The 27735-nt window shown below is 41.4% G+C and overlaps 1 protein-coding gene across 4 annotated transcripts in view; it reads left to right on the top strand.

The window, feature by feature from the left end:
* Positions 1–27735, top strand: part of LOC145359270 (protein TANC2-like) — a 1038666-nt gene that overhangs the window by 155364 nt on the left and 855567 nt on the right. For all 4 annotated transcript variants that reach the window (XM_080213802.1, XM_080213801.1, XM_080213799.1 and 1 more), the window contains exon 2: positions 3191–3358. The gene's annotated coding sequence lies outside the window, so the exon portion shown is untranslated. The remainder of the gene's footprint in view (positions 1–3190; positions 3359–27735) is intronic.

The raw sequence follows: 27735 nt of genomic DNA, 5'->3' as shown, positions 1-27735 counted from the left end.
GGAACTGTCCATCTGAAAGTTGGACTGTCCAGCATAAAATCACGCGACTGGCCTCTCAACCCCCTCCCTTCTAAGTTGCTGTTCAAAAGCTTGGTGAAAGGTAGGTTTTAAGTTATTTGCCCAGAACATTCCATGTTTGGCATGGTGTCAATTTTTTTGGATCACGCCTGTGGACTGCCTTGGGACTTTTTTTTACATTAACCATGTTATGTAGATACAAGGTGTTGTTAACAGCTTGCTCCCCTGAGATTTTAGTTTTTAAATTCTTAGCTGAGTGTTCTGTTTACCTCACCTCCAAATACTTGTCTCAAATTTGTCTATGAACTGCTTGTTGCAGTTCTGGGATCCACTATACTGTGCCGCATGAGTAATATTCCTTCCCTGGAAGGGTACGCCTGAGCTGTTGGTTTAGTAAACAAGATGCCAAAACAGAGCAGATGCATCAGGTGAAGGTTAGGCCCTTCTGGAGGCACTCAGCTGTTCTGATGTTCTTTTCTCTGAGCATGTAACACCTTTGAGGAATGCAAAGAATGTGCCACTTTTCAGTAACAGTGTATCCCTGGACATCACTGAGAAATACTATTATTCATTGTAAACATGACAGTGATTCTTACTGAAGTTTGACCCATGTCGATCTGGAGCTGAGTTGTAATCATTAAGGTGTCATGCACCAATGTATGAAGGGAACTCTGAAGAGGCAGTAAACCAGTTCTGTGTCTAAGCAGAGAAACAGCCCAGTAGCTACTCCCTTATTTTAGAGTTTACGAAATGGACAAGCAAGGAAATGAAAGAGCTCTGAGGACTGGCTAGTCGGCCAGCTCTTTCTTAACTTTACAGAGGAGTACCTAGACGATAAATGGAGTCACTCATGGAAGACTAATTAGCTGGCTCGATAATACCTCTCAAAATTCCCTGTTGTTGTAGAAGTGAAGTCTACGTTTAGCAACGTCCCACCTTCCTTTGTTTTGAGAACCTTCAATGTTAAATCAACCTAACAACTGATTTCTGGTCCCCTTCAAATATGAACCAATGAATGGATAATGCAAGATCATACAAAGTACTATAACCATTTTTTTGGGTTGAATATGATATTCGCAGTATTATTCATCACAAAATTATGACAATGCAGAAAGAGCTCATTGTGTCTGCACCAGCTCTCCAAATGAGCATTATGACATGGTGCCATTCTCCAACCTTTTCCCCATATCCCTGCATGTTGTTTCTATTCAGGGAATCACTTAATGCCCTCTTGGGGCATATCTGAACCTGCCTTCATGCAGTGCAGTCCGAAGTGTTTTCTCACATCACATTTGCTTATTTTACAAATCACTTTAAGTCTGTGCCCTCTCATTTCTTGATCCATTTACAAGTAGGGACAATTTCTCTGTATCTACTCTGTCCAGCCCTCTCATGGTTTTGGTTACCTCTATCAAATCTTCTCTTGGCTGTTTTTTTAACAAGAGAGTGGTTTCAACCTCTCCAATCTGTCTTCATGGCTGAAGTTTCTGATCTCAGTTTAAACTTCTCCTACACTCTCTCCAAGCACTCACGTCCTTCCTACAGTGTGGCGTCCAGAATTTTACACATTATTCCAGCTGAGGTCTAACTAGCGTTTTGCATAAATTCAGCATAATATCCTGGCTCTTGTCCTTTGTCACTATTCATAAAGTCCAGGATACTACTTTTTGTTAACTATATTTTATGCTTTATGTTAACTATCTATATTAACACTTTATATTTCATCCTTTGTATAATTTGAGCTGCAAGGTTGATTTAGTGACTCATAATTTGTATGAGAACAGGTAGTATCATTGAAAGTGGTGTCACTAGCATAGCTGTAACATTTTAACATGCACTGAGGGATGCCATTGGGAGGGACCAGCGCATCCAAAGAAGGTTGATATAGGTAACAGAAACTGAAAGTATCCACGTTATTTTTAACCAGTCTGTCAAGCCAAACACTGGGAGAGAGCTGTTGCAGTGGATACGGCATTTTGCTTCTGTTGCGTAATTTATTGGGATGGGCATTTGGGGGCCGGTGAGGGGTGAACGAGAACGGGAGAAAGAAAGCAAGAGTTAGATCTATCTCTGAATCTTGATCACACGCTCCCCATGCTCTGCTCGCCATTTCTCTATACCACCAGCACCATTTGTACTTTAACTACGCTGAGCTCCTCCTCTCTCTGCTCACCACCCACCCAAACATGGTAACAGTTTTGCCTGTGATTCAGGTTCAGCTTTTGGCCAGTGCTTCTGGTAAATGACAGTGAGACGGGCCTTGTGCTGTGCATGCACAAGCATGATTGGGCGTTGACGCATGCATGACAGTAAAAACCTTGCAAACCAGAAATTCTCATACCATGTCTGCTGACTTTACAATTACAGTAAAAAGTCTGACAACACCAGGTTTTAGTCCAACCTATTTATTTGATAATATACTCGCAAGCTTTCGGGTTAGCCCCTTCGTCAGGTGAATCAAGGGGCTAACCCGAAAGCTTGCGAGTATATTATCAAATAAATAGGTTGGACTAAAACCTGGTGTTGTCAGACTTTTTACTGTGTTTACACCAGTCCAACGCTGGCATACCCACATCGTGACTTTACAATTTGCGTAGGTTTTTTTGTGTAAGTGGTCAGACTCTGATGCATTCATTAGCCCTATTCCTGCCACTCTGTTTCTCCCCTTTCCAATTTTCCCAGACAAGTAGGCTCTGCCCTGCCCTTCGCTTGTGCTGTGCTTCCAGCTTGGAATAAGACCATGATAATCATTAAAGCTGCGATCAAAATCTTAGGCTAGTTACTAAATAATGAGGGGTAAGTTGCTGAGATTTTGCTTTAAATTTGGAAAGCTGCCCCTTGATCTTGAAATAGGAGAGGTAAACAGTCTCGAATTGAACTGAGTTTGCTATGGAGTCGTACTGTTGCGCAGTTTTATAGACAAAATACATTTTTTGTCATATACACAAAGTGCTTTTGTACTTGGATCCTCATACCAGTTGCTAGCTTGTCAATGGGCAATGCTTTTAGCTTGAATAAGGAGAAATTCTTTGATCTGAATGTAATAAAGTGGCTATTACTTTGTTCTGCTGGACTTCCATTCTTAATTTCAAGCCCAATCTTATTGTTGTCCTTTGTGATAATTTATAGTTTGAAGACTAATTGACATTTATTTCCTTACCTTTCTCTGCAGGGTAAAACAGATGACACAGATCTGGACTAGTCCATTGGGACCCAGCTGTAATTTCATTGACGTTAAGACTGCTAGTCTTAACAGCCAGCAGCAGATGTCACCTGCTGATCATTCATAAAGGTTGATGGCGTATTTGTGCTTCGCTTTGGTTCCTGATAGAATTGCACAGTAAGAACATTTTACAGCAACACTTACTGCCCTAAGTTATTTATTTAGTTAATTTTGTGTTTTAATCTTGGAGTGGCGCTATACCTAGTGAAACAGAGGAAGTATCTTGACCGTGTTTATTTTAAACATTTTGTGCAGTAAAATGTATTGGTTTTGGAATATTAATTATCAGGATTGTGCAGTTTTTGTTCTGGGCTACCAGACAAAATAAATACAATCCCACTCGTGTACTTGCTCCCCATACCATTTAATATTTCACATTTTCAAGTAACTACTTAAATCCTCTTAACAATAATTTATAGACTCTGCTTCAATAAGGATTTGTAGCTGAGAGCTCCCCATTTGTGTAAATGATTTTTTTCTATTTCCCAATTTCAATTCTTGTGACCATTTGAAACCTGTGCACTCTTGTAACTGTCTTGTGAATCTCTGGAATCAAATTTTATCACTATTTGTTCTCATAATTTACATCATGAAAATCTCTTATTAGATTACCTGGTAATTGAAACTGCCCACTTTCTCCAGGTTGTGACACATAATCTTTACACCTTCACTCTGATCCTGGTGTCTACGCTCAAACTGGCAGCTCGCAAATTAGTTTGTTGGTCTGCTGATCTTCATGCTGCTGTCTCTAATACACTTCTCCGTATATTTGGTCATGTTCTCTCCATCCCCACTACATAGCTCAATGTCATCTGCAGACGTCATTGAACATGGCACTTCCTGTCTTGTTTGTTCAGTTACAACTCCCACGACAATCAGGGAGAAGAAAGGTCTCAGTGACGATCCTTGGTGCAATCTAACTTTGACTTTGAAACTCTCACCCTACCCTGCACTGCTTCTTACTCTTGTCTGGCACTCTTTATTGTTTGTGCTCTGTAGTAATGGTTGGTACTGCTTAGGGATTCTACAAAATCTAGCACATATCCAGATTCTCGCCCTGCGCACCCAATCATAGACCTTTTTCTAGGTCTGTATCTTTCTGACTGCGCTCCCTTGAATTTCAGCTGCGTGTCACATGTTTAATTTAGTACATTATTTATAAGCTTTTTTGAAAATAAATGTAGCCAATATTGCATTTGCTATCTCTCCTGCATTAAGTGGGTAAATAATTCTGCTTTTAGAAACTTCAGACATTTGTCCCTAATTTAACTGATCTGTGCAATTCAGTTTTGTCTGGAAACCTATGAATGGCTAAAAGTAGCACACTCTGAAAAAGTCTTAGCTGTGTGAACTGTTTTAAGTTGCCTCATAGAAATACTGCACTATTATTTTGTCCAAATATTTGCTTTTGTGGATTATTTTAATTGTGATTACATGTAATGTATAAAATTAATTGCAAGACATGGGCATTACTGGCATTTGTTGCCCATTCCTAATTAAGCGCATGAAGATGAGCCAACTTTGTGAACCACTGCAGATCAAGTGGTCAAGATACTATCACAGTGATGCTACATGGGGAGTATCAGAATTTTAATGCAGTGACCATGGAGGAATGGCAATGTACATCCAAGTTGCTGTTTTAGTTGGGGAATTAAGTGCGACTTTTCGTGTGTATGCTGCTGTTGTCCTTCTAGGAGGGGCAGAATAAAGCTTTGGAAGTTGCTTTGGAAGAAACCTTGTTGAGTTGCTGCAAGTGTCACATAACCATAATGCACCTTTGGTGCAGTGACTTGATGGAATTTTCATAAAAAACTTAACATACAAGTGTGAAAATGGGAGTGTTGTACACAGATCTTTTAGGTGAGTTTGGCACTGCAATCTTCTGGCACTCTCAGTTTTTCTGACTGCTGGAGTGTGGAGCCTAGTGGGCTGGGGAAAACTGGCTGCAGAGCGCTCAGGTGCTGTTGCGCACGGAGGCCCTATCACAAACTCAACTGGGAGACCTACTTTCAACATGCACCAACATGGGTCTCTGGCATCTGGACAGTCCTGATGAGTCCCTTGGCTCACCTCCTGGCATGACTATCCCCAGCATCGCCCCCAGGCACTGTCAGGGTGCTAGGTGAGCACTGCCTGGCCATGCTCATGACCATCCCAGGATTTCAGTGGCCTCCAGTCTGCAGGTGGCAAAGCAGTAGTGATTCTTGCTGGTGTGACATCATACCAGTGTTGGGGTCAGCGTCCGTGAGCGTGGAAGCAGCCATGCTGGACCAAGTAAATGCTTATAACTTTGGTCAATTTTATATTAGTAAGCTTTACATCTTTTCTCACTGGCAAAATCGAGCTGGGAGGATTTACCTGGCACAAATCAAATTTTTCTTTTGCATGCTATCTTTCCAGCTCGCCGTGCCAATTTACCAGCATGGCGAGCCAGGAGGATCACATTCTGAGTTTTTACAAATGGTGGATGAGCTGTCTATCAAGCAGGCTGCTTTATTCAGGATTACGCCAGGTTTATTAACTTATGTTGCTGCAGCAACCACCCTAGTAAGTGGAGGGCATCTCATTGTATTCCTGGCTGTGCAGTGTGGGTGATGGAGAGGCTTTGGAGAATTGGAAGCTGAGATTTGCCTTACAGAATATGGAATTTCTGACCTATTTTAATAACCATGCCATTTTTGTGATTGGATTAGATTGTGGTTAGTGGTGACCCCCACGATGCTGAAGGTGGGGTAATTTGGCTTCGTAATATCAAGAAAAGGTGCCTAGAGTCACTCTAGTTAGAGATGGTCATTGCCTGATAGTTGCATGGGGAAAACAATTGCATTTATGTAAAGCCTTTTACAATCTCGGAACATTCTAAAGTGCTTGTAATGTAGCATACTTGTTAGCTAATTTGTGCACTATGAACCCCCACAAACAGTAGTATGATAATGATCAGATCAAATATTTTTATGAATTTTATTTCAGAAGATTTGATTTGATTATTGTCACATATATTGGTATGCAGTGAGGAGTTTTGTTTCTTGCATGCTATACAGACAAAGCATACCATTTATATAGTACAAGGGTGAGAAGGAAAAGAGAGGGTGATGGCTGCTTTTCTGAGACAGTGGAAAGTATAAACAGGATCAATGGACGGGAGGCTGGTTTGCGTGATGGGCTGGGCTTCATTTATGACTCTTTGTGGTTTCTTGCAGTTTTGGCCAGAGCAGGAGTCACACCATGGGGTGATGTATCCAGAAAGGATGCTTTCAATGTGCATCTGTAAAATTGGTGCTTTCCATGGTGCATCTACAATAATTGATGAGAACCGTAGCGGACTTGCTGGATTTGCTTAGTCTCCTGAGAAAATAGAGGCATTGGTAGGCTTTCTTAACTACAGTGCTGGTGTGGAGGAGGGACCATTACAGGTTGTTCATGATCTGGACACCTAGAAACTTGAAGCTCTTGACCACTTCATCTCTGTTGATATAGACAGGGGCAGCTCCTCCATTACGTTTCCTGAAGTTGATGACTATTTCCTTCATTTTACTAACATTGAAGGAGAGATTATTGTGGTCGCACCATTTCATCAGATTCTCTATCTCTTTCCTGTACTCTGTCTCATCATTGTTTGAGATTTGTTAACATTGGGAGTGAGGGCAAATTAATTATTGTTCTAAATAATATCAGGTTATTTGATTCAGAATGTTGTAAATTGTCTCAGGTGCTCTGGTGGAATTTATCACAGCCTCATTTTCAGAGCAGGTTGCTGGATGTGCATTGGCCCAAAGCCACTTCAGTGAGGTTAAATATTCAACTTCGTAGATAAGGCATCAAACACACAAGTAAATGTCTTAAGGGTGAACTGCGTAATTGTAATAATGTTAATATAGTGGGGTGGAGGTATGTGCTCAACTGAGTGCTCTTTTCAGTTGTTCACAATGTTTTTCACCCTGCATCTGGATTATGTACACCATTGCCAATTAATGAGTTGTTTAATCAGACAACTTTTTTTTCAGGTTTTCTTGACAGCTATGCCTCATTCTAAAAAATACATTAAAGCTATGAATTTCACATGTATGTTCTGTTGTGACTAATACTACTTGTAATTTTGGGAAAAAATCCATTTAAATTGAGCTATTAAAATGCACCCACTGTGATCTGGAAGTAAACAGGATTACAGCTCAGTGAAATCCAGTGTGCTTTATTAGGCATGTGGTACTTGAATGTGGTCTTTCTGCTTGTGAAGTAATTCTAGATTTCTGCACTTTTGCTCTATATCTGACTTGATCTGATAGCTGAAGAAACTATAACCATTGAATTTGGCATACTTGTGCATAATTACACTGAAATTAGTTTCATATTTTTGTACAATTTTGGATAATTTCTTGAAATTACAGACATATAACTTGCAATAAAACTTTATTTTTGTGAGATACTTAAAAATATTTGGGAGTCTATTTGCCGTGTTAATTGGCATCACGAGATTCTTTCTGGTGGTATTATGAATGGCATTGTTTTCTCAGGTGGTAGAAATCAACCGGCATTGTGGGGTTATTTTCTTTTAGGGCCTATTTATTCTACCGTATCTAACAGGGCTTAAATTTCCCGTACTGTTATTGACTATATAATTCCTTGCAACTGACATTCCTGTATTAAGGCCACAAGAATTAATGAATGTTACCATTTTTCTTTTTTGTTGTCTGCCAGGAATTCTTCAGTCATGCTAATTAAATAGTCCCTGCCCTTGGGGGCACAAAAAATTTAACAGTGAATAGCAAATCTTTCATTCCTCTGTTGAGGGGTTGTTGGCTCTTATTGAAATAAGAAATTCTTTCCTGATCAGTTAAAACTTCGCTTAGTTACCCAGCAGCCTTTTAAGAAAAAACAATCTGTTTAGAACATAAAGCTTTTATATTTTAAAACATTTGCATTTAAAAAAAAAATCCCTGCGAAGACATGTTTTCTCTGAGTAAATTGCTATGAATATAGATTATTAATTCTATCATCATGCAAGAATAATATTTCTAAAAGATTATGTTGCGGGGTCTTTTCAGAGACTAGGTAATGCCAAAATCTTCAGCTAATACAAAGACTTGTGAAATCAGCATCCTGGTTAAAGACATATCTTGATTTGACCAAAAATCAATAGGAGAGGTTAGCACTGGGGAGTCCAACACCTAACATAAGAACATAAGAAATAGGAGCAGGAGTAGGCCATCTAGCCCTTTGAGCCTGCCCCACCATTCAATAAGATCATGGCTGATCTGTCGTGGCTCAGTTCCACTTTCCCGCCCTCTCCCCATAACCCTTAATCCCCTCTCTTATCAAAAACCCATCAACCCGCGTCTTAAAAATATTTAGCGAGGCAGCCTCCACCACTTCAACGGGCAGAGAATTCCAGAGATTCACCACCCTTTGAGTGAAGAAGTTCCTCCTCAACTCCGTTCTAAACCGCCCCCCCCCTTTATCCTGAGGCTGTGCCCCCTAGTCCTACTGTCTTTTTTGAGCGGGAAGAGTCTCTCCACCTCTATCCTATCCATCCCATTCATCATCTTATACGTCTCAATGAGATCTCCCCTCATTCTTCTAAACTCTAACAAGTACAAGCCTAGTTTATTCAGCCTCTCCTCATAGCTCAACCCCCTCAACTCCGGTATCAGCCTAGTAAACCTCCTCTGCACTCCCTCCAAGGCCAAAATATCTTCGCGCAGGTGCGGCGCCCAAAACTGCACACAGTACTCCAGCTGCGGCCTCACCAATGCCCTATACAGCTGCAGCAAGACCTCCCTACTTTTATATTCAATCCCCCTCGCTATGAAGGCCAGCATCCCATTCGCCTTCCTGACCACCTGCTGCACCTGCAAGCTGGGTTTTTGCGACTCATGCACAAGGACCCCGAGGTCCCTCTGCACAGTCGCCTGTTGCAGTTTTTCGCCCCGTAAGTAATAGTCCTTCCTACCATTATTCCTACCAAAGTGGACCACCTCACACTTGCCAACATTAAATTCCATTTGCCATTTCCTGGCCCATTCGCCCAGCCTATCTAGATCCTTCTGCAGACTCTCCACACCCTCCGCACAATTTGCTGTTCCCCCAATCTTGGTGTCATCAGCAAAAGGCAGGCTGCTCCAGGGCATGATGGGAAGAAGACTGAGTGAGACGAACCACATTCTTAGAAACAATGAAACCACAGATTATATATATTCTTATCAGCACAAGTTATGGACAGTATGGGCTCCCAAAGCCACAATATGAATAGGGCTATTCAATTTGTACTGATATGCAAATGTTTTAAAATATCACCTCTCTGAACAGAAGGCCCTGAGCATTCCAATACCACTCTGAAGTTACAATACATCAGACAGGACAATTATACAACTTCAAGTTTGCTTTTCCCACCTTTCCATTAGATATGAACCAATCATCATCAGTACAATCAATCATTGTTAGCAATTGTCATATGCCTTAGCCAATTACATTCTACCCTCTGACACCATGGGATTTCATTAGTCCATAGAATCTGGATGCTTTTTCTCCCTGTGGCTTAGCAACCCCGACGCTTAGCTCTAGAGTTCAAAGGTACTGTTTTTATCAACTCTTACGTCAGTGGTCAAATCAAATAGTTGATATTCCCATGTTTGAGAAGCATTATCATATCAGTACAAATTGAATAGCCCTATTCGTATTGTGGCTTTGGGAGCCCATACTGTCCATAACTTGTGCTGATAAGAATATATATAATCTGTGGTTTCATTGTTTCTAAGAATGTGGTTCGTCTCACTCAGTCTTCTTCCCATCATGCCCTGGAGCAGCCTGCCTTTTGCTAAAGTGTATAGGCTACTTTAAAAATAAATTTTAAAATCCAAAGCACATGTTTAAATCAAAAATACTTGTTTATTATCTCTTACTTGTTTAAACCTCTTACTGTCATTATATGTGTCTCTGTGCAGACCGTACCCGTGTTAAGTCTGATCTGGAGTAATCTCACTTAGTGCTAGTAGTTTAACCAGTGCCTTAAATCCCTGATTACTTGAAATTTCTCAAACAGATTAAATTCCATTTTTTCACTTTGTATTTTGTTTTCTCTTTTTAGCTCAAAGTTAATATAAAATTTACATATTCTTTTAGTTACTTCTGCCTGATGCAAGTTGCAAATTGGATTGGTAAGTGTCAGAACTGGCATACTCAAGTAGATTATAAGATTTTTATTTCCTATAGTAACACCCTAAGAAAATCCTCTGTTTCTACAGTTATACTGCAGGAGAAAAATATGTTTTTTGGCTCTGGTATTTATATAGTGTCCTAATATTGTAGCAATTGTTTACCAGATATTTGGAATAATTTTGCTAACGGGCAGTTTACCATGGCCAATCCACCTAATCTGCACATAAGAACATAAGAACTAGGAACAGGAGTAGGCCATCTAGCCCCTTGAGCCTGCCCCGCCATTCAGTAAGATCATGGCTGATGTGATAGTGGTTGAGTTCCACCTACCCGCCTGTTCCCCATAACCCTTAATTCCCTTATTGGTCAAAAATCTATCTACCTGTGACTTAAACACATTTAACGAGCCTCCACTACTTCAATGGGCAGAGAATTCCAAAGTTTTTATATTTTGTGCTAGTTTTGTTTCATAATCTATCTGTCCTTTATTGCTTTCTTCGTGGTTCTTTGTATTTTTTTTAAAGCTTTCCCAATCTTCTAGTTCCCCACTAATTTTGGCCACTCTGTACGCATTGGTTTTTAATTTGATACTCTCCTTTATTTCCTTAGTTACCCATGGCTGGTTGTCCCTTTTCTTAATTCCTTCTTTTTCACTGGAATATATTTTTGCTGAGTACTGAGAAAAACCTCCTTAAAAATCCTCCGCTGTTCCTCAGCTGTCCTACCAACTAGTCTGTGCTCCCAGTCTACATTAGCCAATTCTGCCCTCATCCTATCATACTCCCCTTTGCTCAAGCAGAGGATACTGGTTTGAGACCCTGCTTTCTTACTCTCCATCTGTATTAGAAATTCACCCATATTGTGATCACTCATTCCAAGAAGATCCCTCACAAGAAGATCATTAATTTTACCTGTCTCATTACACAGGACCAGATCCAAGGTAGCTCGCTCCCTCGTAGGTTCTGTAACATACTGTTCGAGGAAACTATCTCAACAGCATTCTAAAACTCTTCCTCAAGTCCACGGCGTCTGACTTGAGTTGTCCAATCAATATGTAGGTTAAAATCCCCCATGATTATTGCTGTTCCATTTTTACACGCATTTGTTATTTGCTTGTTTATAGCCCGCCCCACCTCAAAGTTATTATTTGGGGGCCTATAGACCACGCCCACAGTGACTTTTCCCCCTTACCTCCAACCACATTGATTCCACATTTTGCTCCTTAGAGCCTATATTGTCTCTCTCTACTGCCCTGATGTTATTTCTTAATTAACAGAGCTACCCTGTCTCCTTTTCCTTTCTGTCTATTCTTTTGAAATGTCTGAAACCCCTGGATATTCAGTTCTTGGTCCCGGCCACCCCGCAACCACGTTTCTGTAATGGCCACTAGATCATACCCATTTGTATTGATTTGTGCCATCAACTCATTCTCTTTGTTTCGAATGCTACATGCATTCAGGTAAAGTGTCTTTATGCTAGCCTTTATCTGGACCCGATTTGTTAGTGCATTCCTTTGTTTGCGTGCTCTGTTCCTTCCTGTTGCAGACTGGTTATCCTTCCCCAGACCATTTCCCTGCACTGCATTGACCAGCTCCCTTCTCATGTTTCTCAGCTTTTTTAATCTGCCTGAGGTTAGATTCCTGCCACCTTCTATACTCTCTGTCCTATTACTTGGTCTGGAAACTTCACTAACCTCTCCTGAGCCCTCGACTCCTTTAGCTAGTTGAAAATCCTCATCGTTAGCCTGCATTTGTACCCTCTCCTTTACCTTTGATTTTGTAATTCTCCATACCACTGAACCCTCCTTCTGACTATTTAGTTTAAGGCTCTTTCTACAGCCCTAGTTATATGATTCGCCAGGACTCTAGTCCCAGCACGATTTAGACGAAGACCATCCTGTCGGAACAGGTTCCATCTTCCCCAGTACTGGTGCCATGAATTCAAACCCATTCCTCCCACACCAATCTTTGAGCCACGCATTTACCTCCTTAATCTTATTGACCCTGCGCCAATTCGTTTGTGGCTCAGGTAGTAATCCAGAGATTACCACCTTTTTAGTTCTGCTTTTTAGTTTAGCTCCTAGCTTTTCATATTCCCTTAGCAGAACCTTTCTTCCTGTTCTACCTATGTCGTTGTGTGGACCACGACAACTGGATTCTTACCCTCCCACTCTAAGTTCCTCTGCAGCCCAGATGAGATATCCTGGACCCGAGCACCAGGCAGGCAACACAGCCTTCGGGATTCTTGAACCTGGTCACAGAACAGTGTCAATGCCTAACTACACTATCCCCAATTACGACTACATTTCTTTTTTCTCCCTCCACTTGATTGCTCCCTGTACCATGGTGCTGCGGTCAGTTTACTTGTCCTCCTTGCAGTCCCTGTTCCCATCCACACTGGGAGCAAGAATCTTGAACCTATTGGACAGGTTCAGGGACTGAGGCTCCAGGAACTCTAACTCCTGGATCCCACTTCCTGCCTCACTCGCAGCCACTCTTGTCCCTGACCACTGGCTGAATTAGTTAGTCTAAGGGGTGTGACTGTCTCCTGAAACACAGCGTCCAGGTAACTCTCCCCCTCCCTGATGTGTCGCAGTGTCCGAAACTGAGAATCCAGCTCGGAGTTCCTCAAGCAACCAACACTTACTGCAGACATGCTCACTGGGAATTACATTGGGATCCACCAGCTCCCACATCATGCAAGAACAGTACACCACATGACCCTCTATCCTAAATTACTTAGTTTAAGTTTTTGTAAACTAAGAATTAAACCTACCATGCCTTGCCCGTTTCCGCCTAAGCCTTGGACTGTGGTAGGAAACCAGAGCACCTGGGGACAATGTGCAAGCTGCACTCAGACAGTGACCCAAGCCAGGAATTGAACTTGGGTCCCTGGTGATGAGGCAGCAGTGCTAACCACTCTGCCACCATACTGCCCACGATGATTCAGAAAGGGTGTTTCCAATGGTGGGGGAGCCCAGAACTAGGAATCATAGATTGAGGATAAAGGTAAACGTTTTAGAACCGAGGTGAGGAAAAATTTCTTCACTCAGAAGGTGCTGAATGTGTGGAATTCACTACCACAGAATGTAGTTGAGGCCAAAACATTGTCTGATTTCAAGAAGAAATGAGGTATAGCTCTTGGGGATAAAGGGATCAAGGGATATGGGAGGAAGTGGGGGATCAGGATATTGAATTTGATGATCAACCATGATCAAAATGAATGGCGGAGCAGGCTTGCGGGCTGAATGGCCTGCTCCTGCTTCTAGTTTCTATGTCCTTGAAGTAGTGTGCTCATTGTATGAGAATGGTGGATTACGCTGTCCTAAAGCAGGGATGTTAAACTTTAAGTGCTTGGCATGATCGAATATCCCAACATTTGGCATGGGCAAAATTCAGCAAATATTATGAAAATAGAAACTGATAAAACATTTTTGAACTTTTTTGTCTCCCAACCTGCTCCAAGTTGTTCCTCCATTGGGTTGTAACTGCCATTTTAATTTCACCACTCTTCTGTTTAGAAACAGTTTGTATCTTAGTTATTTTTCATGAGTCTTTGTTTTTGTCTTTTGTATTTTATTAATTAAATTAGCTAACCATTTTAGTAACAGAGTTGCTATTTGGACATAATAACTACTTTATTTATTATGTGATTACCATTTTTATTTGTGTAAAAGTCAATTCCGTGATTTATGGCCTAAAAAAAAGTAGTTTCTCATATTCCACGTGTAAAAATTGATGTTTTTCAGGGTCAAAGCAAAATCTTTGGAACCAAAACATGATTTTTACATCACTTCAAAAACCTCAATTCAGTATTCATTAAAAAATGCTTTGCATTTTTCTTCCAGTTCCTACTTGTCAGTTAAAGCAGGGAGAATGTAGTTGGATTTGATTTTTAGGGAAAGAAAGTGATGTCTATGCTGGTGACGAGGTTTAATGGCAATTGTGAAGAAGGTGATTAGTATTTGTTCACCTCTAAATGGGAACACTGAGGTATCGGTACGGGTGAGGAGTGTTGACTACATTGTCAATAAACTCTTGTGCGAGGAAAGACTCTCTGTCTCAGTTTTGACTTCAACAACTGGCTTGGATCATGAAATATGGTGGCAGAGGATGGTTGCCTGATGTTAAAGTTGGAAACCAGGAAGACTTTTTTTCCCTTACAGATCATTGTAATCAGAGACAGAATGGCTGAAACCAAGTGTGAAGTTTCATGCATGATTTTCCACTGTTCTGGGAAACTGAACCTTATGACTATGAGCAGAGATTGGGCAAACTGGAGTTGTTCTCCCTGGAAAGACAGAGGATGTGGGGTGACCTGATAGAGGTGTATAAAATTGTGAAGGGCATAGATAGGGTGAACATTGGGAAGCTTTTTCCCAGGTCGGAGGTGATGAACACAAGGGGTCACAAGTTCAAGGTTAAGGGGGCAAGGTTCAACACAGATGACAGGGGGACATATTTTACACAGAGGGTGGTGTGGGCCTGGAATGCACTGACAAGCAAGGTGGTTGAGGCGGACACGCTGGGATCATTTAAGACTTATCTAGATAGCCACATGAACAGACGGGGAATAGAGGGATACAAATGAATGGTCTAGTTGGGCGCATGAGCGGCGCAGGCTTGGAGGGCCAAAGGGCCTGTTCCTGTGCTGTACTGTTCTTTGTTCTTTGACTAGTGGAAGAATGATGTGGTCCTTGTCAAAGAAGAAAACAATGTATGTCTTTGGAATTTAATCCCACAAGAAGCCCGGGAAATTACCGACCGGTGAGTCTGACCTCAGTGGTTGGTAAGCTGATGGAGAGGCTTCTGAGGGACAAGATTTACGAGCATTTGGAGAGGTTTGACATGATCAGAAATAGCATGGTTTTGTCAAGGGCAGGTCGTGCCTTACGAGCCTAGTTGAGTTCTTCGAAAATGTGACTGAACACATTGACGAAGGAAGTGCAGTGGACGTGGTGTACATGGACTTCAGCAAGGCGTTTGATAAGGTCCCCCATGCAAGACTTCTTGAGAAGGTGAGAGGGCATGGGATTCAAGGGCCTTTGGCCTTGTGGATCCAGAACTGGCTTGCCTGCAGAAGGCAGAGAGTGGTTGTGGATGGGTCTTTTTCGGCATGGAGGTCAGTCACCAGTGGAGTGCCCCAGGGATCTGTTCTAGGACCCTTGCTGTTTGTCATTTTCATAAATGACCTAGATGAGGAAGTGGAGGGATGGGTAAGTAAGTTCGCCGATGACACGAAGGTCGGTGGTGTTGTGGGTGGTCTGGAAGGATGTCAAAAGTTGCAGCAGGACATAAATAGGATGCAGGACTGGGCGGAGAAGTGGCAGATGGACTTCAATGCGGATAAATGCGTAGTCGTCCATTTTGGCAGAACCAATGGGATGAACGAGTACACTATCAAGGGCAGGAGTCTTAGTAGTGTTGAAGAGCAGAAGGATCTTGGGGTCCAGGTCCACAGGACTCTTAAATCGGCCTCGCAGGTGGAGGATGTGGTCAAGAAGGTGTATGGTGTACTGGCCTTCATTAATCGAGGGATTGAGTTTAGGAATCAGGAAGTAATGCTGCAACTTTATAAGACCCTTGTCAGGCCTCATTTGGAGTACTGTGCGCATTTCTGGTCGCCTCACTATAGGAAGGACGTAGAAGCTATTGAAAGGGTACAGAGGAGATTTACAAGGATGTTGCCTGGACTGGGAGGCATGCCTTATGAAGTTAGGTTGAGGGAGCTGGGACTCTTTTCCCTGGAGAGACGTAGGTTGAGAGGCGACCTGATAGAAGTTTATAAAATGTTGAGAGGAATAGATAGGGTGGATTCTCAGAGGCTATTTCTCCGGGTTGAAATGGTCGCTACGAGAGGACACAGATTGAAGGTGCGGGGAGGCAAGTACAGAGGTGATGTTAGGGGTAAGTTTTTCACTCAGAGGGTGGTGAGTGAATGGAATCGGCTGCCGTCAGTGGAGGCGAACTCACTGGGGTCTTTTAAAAGACTTCTGGATGAGTATGAGGAATTTAATGGGATTGGGGGTTATAGATAGGTCTATAGATTGGTAGGTGTTGATGTGATCGGTGCAACTCGTGGGCCGAAGGGCCTGTTTGTGCTGTAGTGTTCTATGTTCTAAGCAGGATTAGGCACAAAAGTATTTTCAGATCTAGAGGCTTGTTGTTTTGACACTGAGGAAGGTTGGGATAATCTCAAAATTTATGGATAAAATTTATAAGAAATGTGATCTGTGAAATGCTTATGAGACATGGTCAGACTTTGCTAAATTTAAAAGGGTAGATGGTTATTTCAAAGAAGAATATATTATAGAATTGAACAGGTTATATAGTTGGGGGTAGGGTGTTAGCGTGGATAGAGGATTGGTTGTCAAATAGGAGGCAGAGAGTGGGGGTCAACGGGTGCTATTCGGATTGGCGGATGGTGACTAGTGGAGTGCCCCAGGGGTCGGTGCTGGGGCCTCAGCTTTTTACCATTTATATAGATGATCTGGAGGAGGGAACCGAGTGTAGAGTGTCAAAAAAGACAATAGGACTAGGGGGCACAGCCTCAAAATAAAAGGGGGGCGGTTTAGAACGGAGTTGAGGAGGAACTTCTTCACTCAAAGGGTGGTGAATCTCTGGAATTCTCTGCCCGTTGAAGTGGTGGAGGCTGCCTCGCTAAATATTTTTAAGACGCGGGTTGATGGGTTTTTGATAGGAGAGGGGATTAAGGGTTATGGGGAGAGGGCGGGAAAGTGGAACTGAGCAGCGACAGATCAGCCATGATCTTATTGAATGGCGGGGCAGGCTCGAAGGGCTGGATGGCCTACTCCTGCTCCTATTTCTTATGTTCTCTCTCCACCAATGCTGTCAGGCCTGTTGAGTTTCTCCAGAATTTTTTGTTTTTGTTTCAGATTCCAGTATCCACATTATTTTGCCTTTATGTTGGAAAAACACATCATGTCTGGCAGCATCTGTAGTGAGAGAAACAGAATTAAGATTTTGAGACCATATGTCATCTCTTCAGACCACTGCAGAGCAGCTTGCTTTGAAAATGATAGATTATTGAACATGGAATAGCTTCTGGCCTTACTGAGATTCTCAAAAAAAGATAAGCTTCTGGAACTGATTACTGAAACATTCATTTCCATCCATCTTCATGGCTGAATATCATGGGATATTAAGCAGTTACACAAAAGATGGAGGAATCGATGCTGGCAGCAATTCGAAAACCATTGGGTGCAGGCATCAATATGAAGGAAGGTACATGGACAAAAGAAAAGGAAAATTGAGACCCTTTTGGCAGTTCTAACAGACAACAGGAATTGTGTAACTATGGCAAGAGAATGAACCCCAGGATTAACCAAGGGTATGCTGGTGTTTCAGATATGACTTGAAATATCATTCAATGATGAGTTGTTAAAGCTGAGTAACAGTGTTTGAAATGACACATGACAAGAAAGGATCACAAAGGGAAGATGATACTGATCAGTTAGAAGGAATTCGCTAGAAGCTTTAGTCCGGTTTTGGGTGTTTTAATTGTGGTCTCATTCAGTTGTGCTGTGTTAAGTGGTGGGTGCATGTCCACAGTATGTGGATTGGACTAGTTAAAGTTATCTGAAGTTGCTAAATAGTAAAGGCAGAAGTAAGGTTAAGGAACGGGTAGCACAGCGGCTAGCACTGCTGCTTCACAGCTCCAGGGTCCTGGGTTCGATTCCCAGCTCAGGTCACGGTCTGTGTGGAGTTTGCACATTCTCCTCGTGTCTGCGTGGGTTTCCTCCCACAGTCCAAAGATGTGCGGGTTAGGTTGATAGGCCATGCTAAGAAATTGCCCCTTAGTGTTCAGGGTAGCGTAGGTTAGAGGGATTAGTGGGGTATAATATGTGGGGATATGGGGATAGGGCCTGGGTGGGATTGTGTTCAGTGCAGACTCGATGGGCCAGAGGGCCTCTTTCTGCACTATAGGGTCTATGATTCTAATATGAAAGAGTTACTTACTTGGGTTTGGGGGTGATAACATGTTAAAGTCATTAAAGAGGGTGGTGATTTTGTATAATATAGCCAGGTTAAACCATTTTATTAACACATTGGAATGCTCTTACTATTGACTAAGCCATCTATAGAAAAAGCTTAAATTAATTAGATGTGGAACACGATGTGGCATTTGTTTTTGGGAAATCTGTAGAGTTTGTACAATCAGGTTATTATTGTATCCCTTTTTCAAAATCTAACATTTCTAATCACCATGTTAAAGAAATGTTGGTGATGTCGGTGTAGGAGTTTAAAGGAAAAAAAGCAGATTGTTTTAAAATACGTCAGCGGTTTGCCCATCCATCTTGTGATAGGTTAATTCTACTGAAGGTTGCAGAAGTAATGGATGATGACTATGCTAAAGAAGAAATGCAAAAACATAGAATACTATCATGTCCTGTGGGGAGTCCCCCATTAACAAGAGACTTTAATGAAATTGTAGCAATGGTCTTGATTGTATGGGATAAGGACAAAAGCGTTTTTCCTCTTGCACTTCATGGATGTGGCAAATAGATTAAATTGTCAACAGTAACTTATAGCAACAGCAAAAATATAATTGTGGTCAAGATAATGGTCTGAAGTACTGGCTAAATTCCTAACTGACGATGGAGGGGAATTTGCAAACAATGAATTTAAAAGTATATGTAAAAATATAACCATTGTAGTGATGAACACTACACTACACTACTACACTAGTAAAAATCCCATTTACTAATGGGATTTGTGAAAGAAATCATTCAGTAATTGATGACATGTTCACAACTTGGCTACCAAGCTGAGCTATAAACTGACATCTGCCTTGTTGTGGGTAGTCCGTGCAACCAGTTCACTTCAAATGGTTGGAAGTTCCAGTCCATATCAATTGGTTCATGCGAGAAATCCAAAAATATCTTTGGGGATGTGAGATCATCCACCAACCTGGTTATGCAGGCTAGATCTGATGATAGATATTATGTACTGGAACTGAGTACTATGATTAAACGTTCTACAGTTGATCCGTACTGACTGCATATACAAGATTGAAGAAATAAAATTCAGAGAAATGTGCACTCAGTTTCCAACTTTGGGTGGTCTAGAAAACGTGAAGTTAGTCATTTTGTGATGCTTCGCATCTTCCAGATGGATATTCTGGCACAGTAGGGTCTATCATATTCTGGGTCAGAAAGACTAATAAATTGTTCATTGGCCTGGGAAGCAAAGAAAACAAAAAAGTAGTTTAAAGCACATTGTTGAAACACTTGCATTAATTGAAGCAATAGATATGGGGATGTACATTTAATATACTGAAGGAAATACTATAAATGGGGCAATTTGAGAATCAGTGGACAATCTGAGAATGGTTGGTTCGTAGAATGCTACATGGTTAAGGGTGTCACTAGAAAAGGGTTGATGATTGATCTTGCTAGCATAAAGGAAATGTTGGAAAGAATAGAGATTTCCAGACAAAAATGGGTGAATGGAAATCACCAACAGTCTGACTTCTATGGAGTGAGGTGCTTGCTCCAATAGTTTATTAATGTATTGGAAGAAGGATGCCTTGGGTTATAATTAGGATAAGAAAAGCCAATGTTTTCTTTGATTACTTTGTAATTATTTATACATGGTAAAGAAGAAATAATATGTTTGAAGAAAGGGAATATGGGATCTATTATTAGTTAACTGTATGAAAATGAGAGACATGGAAGGTGAAATAGATATATATGTAACTTTGTTTCTTTTCAAATAATTTGAAAGTTTTTTTGTGTTTCCGTTAGAAGTTTAAATTTAAAGAGGGAAATCTGTCATAAATGGCAATTACATTAGGGTTTAATGGCAATTACAATTTTCAGGTTTATTGGCAATAACAATTTTCAGATGTAATAGCAATTACATTTTTCAAGTTTAATGGCAATTGTATTGCTAAGCAGGTGATGGGTATTTGTACACCTATAAATGCGGATATTTTAATTTGCACCTCAATTTCTTAATTGTTTTAATTGGTTTGCTCAAGAGTATAAATAGGAATAGTTGGGACACTGAGGTGAATGGGGAGTGTTGACTCTTTCCTAAGTCAATATCCCCTCCACAAGGAAAGGTTCTGCCTGGAATCTTACCACTGTTCACGCTGGCAGGATTTTTCCATCCTGCCGCAGTGAATGGAGGCTTGGCTGGCTGCCAAATTCTCCAACTCGCTGCAATGGGAGCATGGTGTGAATGGATGGTAAGATCATGCCATTTGTCTCAGATTTGACACCAACTGTAACAATTGATAGATTGGGGAAGATTAATAAACCGTGCATGTGGAAACATAATTTGGGGCCCAACTTCCAGAACAAATTCCCTGGAATGGATTAAATCAATCCCTAGGCCTGGTATCCACAATCATTGCCCGTAGACTTCCTGATGAGGATAGGTGAGAGGAGACTTGAGCCTTGCCAATCAGGTTCTTGTAAATGTTGATCCAGTACAATTCCCCTGCACCAAGGCCTAGTTTAAGGGTTTGGATGTCTTGACATTTTCCAATATCACAATCTTTCCCATCCCTTTCCCTCCTCTGGCTCCTGAGCAACAATTAAACCAGAAACCCAGCTGCTGCTGCTACTTGCTCTCCGCTGGTGTGGACACGTTCAATTAAAACAGTGAGAATAAACAGCGCTGGGAGGATGTGTTTTAGTTGGAAGTAAGCCTCTCAAAAACATTACTCATGTAAAACTCCTTAACTTTTGCCGAACAGATTGGTCGTAAAAATTCAATTTTCACACAAGTATATAATTAATATACCAATTTTTAACTGGCCTATATAGATCACCGAGATAATTATGCATTTAAGCAGTATCTGCTTAAAAATGTGTTATGTCTCTGGAATCAGCGAAAAAATGTAATAATTGACTGATTTCATTAAGTAGCGCTTTTTTTTTCAACCCATGCGTCATTGATTGAATCCTAGGCATTCTGATTTCCATCTATTATTTTAACCTGCTCCACTGTTGCAAATTAACTGCTTTGACCTACCCTCCAACAATTGCTCCTTAATTTTGAATGTCTTTTGGACCTATCAAGCCCCAAAAATGGACTAGTTGGGGGGAGCAATTGAGATGTACAGAAGTTTAAAGGCAAGAAGTCTATTTCCTGACCACTTGGTTGCAGGGGGGTGGCTTTCTCCTCCAGGCACCTGGCGTAGATGGATAGCTTTTGCAGTGAAAATCAGACACACCCATTTCGCGGCTACCTGACATTAAAAACTGATATTCTTGAAGTTGTATCGTTTCACTTTTCCTCTGAAGATGCACTACATTCTAACTTCAACATTATTAATAATTGTGTGACCCAGATTCACGCAAGCAATCTAACTAAAGCTTTAACATGCTGGAAATTGAACCTCTGGCAGCAAGGAACAGCAGATCTTCTTTGTTATAGGTTCACAATGCAAAGTACTGTCAAAGGCATATGAATAAGAAGGTATCCCTCAAACTTTGACATGAATACACTCCCACGAACTGAAACGTGACATTAATCCAGATGGCAGTTGTGCGTAAGGTCAAGATGCTAACAAGCTTCCTCAATATAATATGAGCGGATTGTTGGATGAATAGCACACTGCCACACCATGAATTTTATTGCCTCATCGTGGTTGTGGCAGGGCTTGCTAATGTGGCGAGCCATTCAATTATCCATTCACTTAGGCAGGACTGGAAAATTCCACCATCTGGAAGAGCTGTAAATTCTGCCCTTGTGTCTGGGTTCTGAACTCGATGTTTGAACTGCATTGTGTATTTAGTGGTATCACTTGTTAAGCAGTCTACTTATTGGGAGCAGAAGCAAAATTGAATGAAGTTCATTTTACTATGTCACAACAATTAACTTGCACACTCTGTCTTAAAATAAGAAAAGAGATCAAGTAAATGAAATCTCAAGGACTTTGACCAGCATTTGTAATTTGAGTTTATCTATGAACTTAAGTATTCGCAGTGTTCCCTCTAGTTTCAGTTGTCATCTGGCTGGTTGTGCAGAAATACACTCTCGCTTTGGTACACTTACCCTACTGCCTGCTTTTATGTCCAGGCTTGAGTAACAAAAACTATCTTTCATTGTGAAATAGAACCATCACAGAGTTCAAAAGACATTAGACTGTTGTTCTGAATAATCTGTTTCTAGTTACCCAGTATTGCTTCCCCCTTCTATTCTTCCATAGAATGTTGTCATTGTTGGCGAGGCCAATTTCTGATTGCCCTTGAACTGCGGGCTGTTAAGAATCAACCACATTGCTGTGGATCTGGAGTCTTCAGTGGGCCAGAGGGCAGACTTCTTCCCTAATGGTCATCAAATGAACCAGATTAACTTTTCAACAATTGCTACTTTTGTGGCCACCATTACTGAGACTAACTGTTCTAGATTTATTAATTGAATTTAAATTTCACCAGCTGCCATGGTGGGATTTGAACCTATGCTCCCAGAACATTATGCTGGGCACTTGGTTTCCTAGCCCATTTATATTTTTAAAACACAGCTATCTTAGGAACCCTAGTGGGACAAATCATCACATCACGTGGAACTCTGGCTTAGATAAGAAAGCAGGCAGGTAATTAATTGTGATGGAATCTGTTGTCATAGCTTGTATTTTGTTGAGACAGACCCTAATTGAGAAGGAAAATTGACCTGCCTAATTGCTAAAGAAATGAAGACTAAAACTGAAATTGCAAAAACAAAACTTCTAGTTGAAATTGTATAGAATGTGACAGCCGGCAGAATTTGGGTGGCGATTTTAGTGCTGCAGTACAGATAGGCTGAAAAAGCTGAAAGCTAGACCAAGAAACTGAGAAAAGCAAATATGTAGGTGTTGCAGCTGTTTATGTTACTTAAGAGCGGTTCACCATCATCAGCAGAATTAAGGAGTTTCTGCAGATGTGTGCCTTTTTGGTGAAAACTGTACTTATGGAACTTTGCTTGTGTTTTGCTGCTGATTGGGAATCAGTCTTGCTCCAAGGAGAGGAGCTGAAATTTTTTGTGTGGCTGACAGTTTTGATAGACTTGGTGACTGACATTGATGACACATGACTCCAAAGATATGTGGGGTAGGTTGGTTGGCAATCCTAAATTGCCCCATAGTGTCCCAGGATGCGTAGGTTAGAGGGATTAGTAGGGTAAATATGTGGAGTGACGGGGGGTAATACCTGGGTGGACTTGATGGGCCAAATGGCTGCCTCCTATCACTGTAGTGTTTCCATGATTCTACATGCAGACTGGACTTTTGATTTGATTTATTATTGTCAGATGTATTAACTTACAGTGAAAAGTATTGTTTCTTGCACACTGTACAGATAAAGCATACCATTCATTGAGAAGGAAATGAGAGAGTGCAGAATGTGGTGTTACGGTCATAGCCAGGATGTAGAGAAAGATCAACTTAATGCAAGACAAGTCCATTCAAAAATCTGACAGCGGCAGAGAAGAAGGTGTTCTTGAGTCGGTTGATACGTGACCTCAGACTTTTGTACCTTTTTCCCGACGATCTACCCAGTGCCTTTCATAATTTTGTATACCTCTATCAGATTTCCCCCCCTCAACCACCTCTGCTCCAGGGAGAGCAAAGCCAGCTTAACTAGTCTCTCATCATAGCTGAAACTTTCCATCCCTGGTGATGTTTAGATGAATCTGCCCTGCAGTCTCTCCACTGCAATCCCGAAGCTGGAAAAGAGAATGTGCACTGGGTCCTTGATTATGCTGGCTGCTTTGCCAAGGCAACGGGAAGTGTAGACAGAATCAGTGGATCGGAAGCTGGTTTGCATGATGGATTGGGCTACAGTCATGACCTTTTGTAGTTCCTTGCGGTCTTGGGCAGAGCAAGAGCCATACCAAGCTGTGGTACAACTAGTAAGAATGCTTTCTATGGTGCACATGCCAAATTTCCTTAGTCTTCTGAGAAAGTAGAGGCATTGGTGGGCTTTCTTAGCTATGGTGTCAGCATGGGGGGATCATATTTCTTTGTGGATTGTGCTTTCTAAAGGAGGCCTGAAAAGTGAGGGGCATCCTGAGCAGCTTCATAATGCAGGACTTGGTGCTGACTGTTGCAGAGGGCCATCAAGTCAATGAAAGTTGGTCTTTGGTCCCCCCGAAACCACCTGGATTTCCATACAAAGAGCTGACTGCTGTAAACTGGCACATTCCAAGGTTCAGGGAAACATGGTGAAAGATACAGTGAAGCTTGGGCAGCCACCTCAAAGCCTCAATGGAGAAAGCCTGCAGTGTAAGACCCTTCTCACGTAGCACGCCAAGGGGTTGGGACCTGTGGAATATCTCTTGGCTGTACACACCAGAGAATGTTTGACATTATCATTTCCATCTCCACCTGCCTCCCCACCCCCCAGAGAGCTGCATCACATGTTGATGCATGCGCTGCTTATCAGACTCTTAACCATTTTTTGATGAGTATAAATTAACCCCCTTTGGACTGATTTCATTTTTTAATATAAATATGCCATGACTACTTCATTTTTCTGGAGACCCAAATGGCGTCTCTCACGTCTCACTGCACATACACATACTGCTTAATGTGACAGGTGAGCGAGCCTGCTTTGTCCTCATGATCTTTCCCCAGTCAGGTTCACAGGGTGCAAGGGCATCTTGCATATCAGGTGCAGAGTTCAGCCAATTCCTTTATGCTGTCTTCACCTTGGTGAGAATGGTAAGTCCCACCTTATGTGTAGGTCATTGTTTCAAAATGTGTAGGTCATAGCAACAAAATGCTTGTTTTACTCAGCACTGGGTATTCCTGGGAGTTGCTAATCCAGAATAATGGCAACCTCATGGATTTGTGTATTTTTAATGTGATGCCACAGGTCAGGCGCAGCAGCTCAGTCTCCCCATTTAGTGTCAGCTGCAAGGTAATAACTAACTCTGTGTTCTCAACTCAAAGGGATTTTTTTTCCCCCCACCTCTTCCATGTAATTTAAATGTAAATGTAATTTAACCAGAATGATAGGGAGTGGGATAGCTTGATCTTGGGTTCGGACATAGTTCAGCACAACATCGAGGGCCAAAGAGCCTGTACTGTGCTGTACTGTTCTATATTCTATGTAAGTCTGACCAAATAGTTTAAACCGGCCTTCATTAGATTGAGAACATTGTGGACATGACAAAAGAGGGTCACTGCATTTCCTGTAATCTAAAATGTCGTGTGAGTCATATGCCATCACCAAAGATGAATTGTTAAACTTGGGCTTTCTATTGATATGCAATGCATAAATGAACACATGTTTTGGATTATAGAAATTATGATTTTCTTGCGAATGCCACGAATGAGACAAGTGTTGGGACAAAGCCTAAATAGTAAAAATGCCATGCAACTCCACACTTGATAATGAATGGGACAATAAAAGCTGTATGGCAACAATCCTTTACATTTTTAGCAAAAATATGAAGCAAGTATCCTGCCTAATGTCTCAATAATGTACTTTTCTTGAAGAAATGTTTAATGTCCATTAAATATCCTCTATTGCTGTTAACGAGATCTTTGTTTCCATTTAGTTGTTGAGAAAGCTTTCTTCTTCCATTCAATCATTCACACAAAGCATTCTCTTCATATTTTTAAGAATTTTAGTCTAGGTTATACTTCAGCTCCATTAAGATAGCCTTTGAGTCTGTCTATTGCAAGATGTCATTGAAACTTCCTAAAGCAGCCGTCCACCTTTCTATTGCAGATGAGATAAACAGGCAATCAGATCTTCTTTGTGTTGTGGATCAGCATCTTAGGTCCGCAAGACCCTTTCTTCTTAGCTGGCTAAGAGTGAAGATTTTTCATTTTTCTGAAATGATCTCTAGGGTGCAGTTTAATGTTACCTGAGCTTATTCTCTTATTGGACATTACACCTTTCTGGTTAGAGAACAGTCACCCACCTTTGACTTTTCTGACCAAATGTAGAGTTACCCACTAATCCTTTAACATATGCATCTACGGTCAATTTAGCATGGCCAATCCACTTAACCCGCACGTCATTGGACTGTGGACTATGACTCTAAAGAGTTGTAATCTGTTTCAAAACAGTATTGACTCATTAATTTCCATTGCACTATTTGACTATCAGTTTGGTTAAGATTGTGTTTGCATCAAAAGCAGTCTGCAGCCCTATAGTGTAGAAGGAGGCCATTCGGCCCATTAAGTCTGCACTGACCACACTTCCACCCCAGGCCCTATTCCCGTAACTGCATGAATTTACCCTAGCTAGGCCCCTGACACTCATGGGCAATTCAGCATGGCCAATCCACCTAACCTGGATTAGCCATGCTGAATTTCTTCTTTGGACTGTGGGAGGAAACTGGAGCACCCAGAGGAGATGTACACAAATGGGACGAATGTGCAAACTCCTCACGGACAGTGAGCCAAGCCGGGAATCGAACCCAGGTCCCCAGCACTGAGACAGCAGTGCTAACCACTGTGCCACCATACTGCCCCTTCTGTAGCACAGTTAAATTACACAGCAACTGAAATTTCCATCCTTATGCATGAGAATGGGATGATGTGCCGCAGGATCAACAATTACTAATTTTCTATACAATTGTCTAACAAGACCACATGAATAGCCCACTAACCCTGCTGCCCACTTAAACAGAAGTAAATATCATATTGTTGCATCGTGCTGTAAAATTGAAGCTAATGGATTTGCTTGCAACTAAGATAATTGAATAGAAGCAGAAAAATATAGTAATGGACTCGCATGACACATACAGAAGTATTCAGTCTAAAATCCAAGTTCAGCAGATTTTGGTTATGTGTCTCCTCTGCAGGTAGGAGTTCATTGCCTATTGCTCTTTGCCTATTCCATAAGATGCTGACAGAAATTCAGGAAAATTGCTTTGATGAGCAACATACCACTCTTCAGACAGTTTTTTTGGGACTCTAAAGTCAGCTTTCAGTGAGAAATATAGTGGGTCATACTTCTAAGTTGGGAAGTTTGATGCAGGTTTTAGCCTCACCCCTCTGAGGAGTGCTGACTATTTTAATTTCAGACAGAATGAGTTGATTAAACCATTGGATCTACTTCCATTGGTCTACTGATTTGCATACAAAAATATTACACTAATGTTTTGAAAATTTTTAATGGAGAATTTGCTCCAGTTTTACAAAGTTTTTGATGGTGCTGATGCAACCTGCTGAGGGCAAATAAGATACAATAAAGACAACTGAATGAACTTGTACTCAGTGGGTCATAAAATTGTCTTAAAATAAGAACATAAGAAATAGGAGCAGGAGTAGGCCATCTAGCCCTTCGAGCCTGCCCCGCCATTCAATAAGATCATGGCTGATCTGTCGTGGCTCAGTTCCACATTCCCGCCCTCTCCCCATAACCCTTAATC

Source organism: Carcharhinus amblyrhynchos, chromosome 27, assembly GCF_965287045.1.
Source record: "Carcharhinus amblyrhynchos chromosome 27, sCarAmb.v2.hapA, whole genome shotgun sequence".
In the NCBI taxonomy this organism is placed as follows: domain Eukaryota; kingdom Metazoa; phylum Chordata; class Chondrichthyes; order Carcharhiniformes; family Carcharhinidae; genus Carcharhinus; species Carcharhinus amblyrhynchos.
The sequence above is the reverse complement of the archived record's forward strand: the minus strand, read 5'-3'. Positions and strand labels throughout refer to the sequence as shown.